Source organism: Nicotiana attenuata, unplaced genomic scaffold (assembly GCF_001879085.1).
Source record: "Nicotiana attenuata strain UT unplaced genomic scaffold, NIATTr2, whole genome shotgun sequence".
Lineage (NCBI taxonomy): Eukaryota > Viridiplantae > Streptophyta > Magnoliopsida > Solanales > Solanaceae > Nicotiana > Nicotiana attenuata.
Genome location: NW_017673624.1, coordinates 41,256 through 44,383, shown reverse-complemented (window position 1 = coordinate 44,383; position 3,128 = coordinate 41,256).

Genomic DNA, 3,128 nt, shown 5'->3' with positions numbered 1-3,128 from the left:
ATTTGCTCTATGCGGTCGCTCTGTTCCTTGAGTTGCTTCTGCAAAGTTAGTACTAAACTTTGTAAATCAGAGTTAACTGGGTTACCTGATCCTCCATCACGAGATTCACTAGGAGTTCCTCCGTTGCCTGAATTAACGAGTCCCGAGCGGGGATTTTCTACGGTTGCATTGTTGTTTGGAGGTGGAGTTGGTGGTATAGTCGGCAACCTGCTGACAAAAGCTTGAAGAGCATTGTTGACATGTTGGGCGATTAATTGCTTCAACAGTTCATCAATAGCTTGCTCCTTCTCACGCTGCTCATTCATATTTGATTCAGATCTGTCAGGAGTCCCCTTCCGAGACTGCCGAGGAGAGTTTCGTGGTGAGGGGACTGGAGTTCCATCTCCTTGTTGATTTAGCTAATTCAACTGATGTTGTTGAGTTTGTTGGTTTTGTAAATTTGGTTGGTCGTTGTTGTTGACGTTCGACATGATTTTTTCTTAATAGAAGAATGGATTTGGAAAGTGAGGAGATTATCAGATTTCCGGTAACGGAACCAATTTGTTTAACCAGAAAATAGGAATTTCGGTCAAAGCTTATTTTCTGAAGTACTCGGGTTACTGATAATCAAATAAAAGAATATCTTTGCAATGGAAAAAGAAAATTAGAACGAGCAATAGCAAAGCAATCAGTATAAAGCAAAGTAAATAAGTATATTCCAATAGTAATCCGAACGTGTCCATAAAAATGTCGTTTCTCCCTCTTTTGTAGCTATTTCTAAGTACAATGTCTCTTCCTTCTTATAATCGAGTCATAATGAGCAATTAATGATATTAATGAAACGTTATAATTGGCAATTGTAACTGTTTCATGAAGATTCTGTAACGTTTCTAATCATTCATACTCATTAATTGAAGGTTAACGAATCTGTACTTTTTGCTATCTTGATTCATTCCATCGATGTCTCTTCAAATTATAAAGAGACCCGAGCAACCGTTTATTCTTGTCTCTTAGACATCTTGCTCGTACCTATTAAGATTCGCATCTCTTTAAGTGTTCTTCTTCGTCTGTCACTTTTCTATTGATCCACGTGTCTTGCTACTACAGCCACATAATTAATTCCAAGTATAATATTGATTTTCCCCAATACAGAAGTTATTTTGGTTTAATGCGGTAAATCAAACGGCTATACTTTTGTAATAGTTCAACTTTTGATTGAGAGACTAAGCGATACTTAAAGGTATGTTATGGAGAAATACACCAACAACAGACAGATATTTATCAATGATAAATATACAAAAAGGAGAAGCCACAACTGAGATGTGCATGATAGTGAAGTAAAAAAAAGAATTGTTTGTGCCTAAAACCTGCGGCCTAACAATGTTTTGAAGAAAACAAGGTGCCTGCTTGCCTGTGTTTACGGTCTATTTACATGTCACTCTGCATGCTATTGACTTTGTTTTCCCAATTAATAGAACCAAAAATTTAAAAAGTAACGACCAAAACAAGAAGAGTGGAAGAAAAAACCATAAGCTAATCGTATTACAGGGTAAATATTGGACATTATTAGCAGCAGGGTAAATATTGGGACATCATATGATTGTGTACTATTAATTTTTTTATAAATATGTATTAACACTAAGTCTACGCCAATTGTCATAAAAGAAAGAACAAATATGCTAGTGCATTTTGGTCTGAACCAGGATAACTCAAATGATATATATGTATGGGCTAGTTATTTGGACAGAGGCTATTGGGCCAGGGGTCAAATTGCGAAGAGACCCAAGAATCAGAAAGCCCAACAAGAGATTTGTCTGGGATCCGGGTTAAGGAAGCACGTGACGAAGTGAGTAAAAGGGGTCATCGTCTGGGTTTGTAGGATTAGGCAAATGTTACGTGAAAAGCTCTGTACTTCTCATCTCTTTCTGTCCAAGCTTCTCATCTCCTTCTTCCATGATGTATTTCTAGCTTCTCATCCCTTCTGTTATCCTGCAGCTATCCTTTTTACTATTTCATTGCAAATTCCAGTTGATTGTAGTTCAATTTAGTGAATCAATATAGCCAGTTGGTTTGGTCGATATTTGGTTTATTACAATTTCGTTCATCAATTTAATTTCATTTTTATTTACTACCCCCTCCGTTTATTTTTTTTATATGTATACTAAAAATAGATTTTTATTTTTACTTATCACTTTACGTATATCAAGAGAAGATTAAAAAAAAGTTCATGTTATACCCACAGTATTTATTACTCATTTCAAATTATTTTCTCAAATCTAATGAAATATGCATTGATTAATATGGGTATCATGGTAAATTATGCACTACATTTATTATTTTTTAAGGAGCGTGAAAAGTGAAAACATGCCAAGTAAAAGTGAACGGAGGGAGTATAAATAACTATAAAGGCCGGTGATAGGTGAAGGTGGGGAAGGGCATGCAAAATGAAAGAAGGCGGCTTTTCTGAAAGTTACAATACATCTTTTATTGGCAAGACTTGCCCACAACTACCCACCATCTTCAATAATGTAGTGGTATTCCGTTCAAGTTGTGTTTTTGCATAAGAACGCAAAATTAAAATCTAAGGAAAATAAATTTATAATCAGCAGTCTAATTTGTATAAACTAATATAATCAACTCGAAAAAAGGAAATTGACAATTGACTCACGTTACCTGAATACGTGCTGCTTCTTGTTACTGACCATTTAAACACAATTTGCATTGAATAAATTCATTTACAAGTTTTTCATGATCAAATGGTAAAAATAACTCAATTAATCAATTTGTGGAGATGCTATTGGTAATCACACTTCCGCTTAGTAGGGAAGATTTTAAAAAAAGTAAGCGAGCACATACTTAATGTCAGCCATCTTTATAATATTTTCTACACGTAAATTGGGGTGTGTGGATTGTGGCCTACAAAGTTTTTGTTTGGGAATTAGGTTTAAAAATAACAAATTGTAATAATAATATATATATATATTAAAACCTAAAAGCAAAAAGCAATAAAATATATTAACTTTTAAATCGAAGTATCCCTGCATTGTGCCTCAATGTTATCACTTTAACTTAACAGTAAGCTACTTATAATTCCTGCCACAAAATTTTTAGTAACACACACACACCAAAAAAAGGGGGGGGGGAGGGGG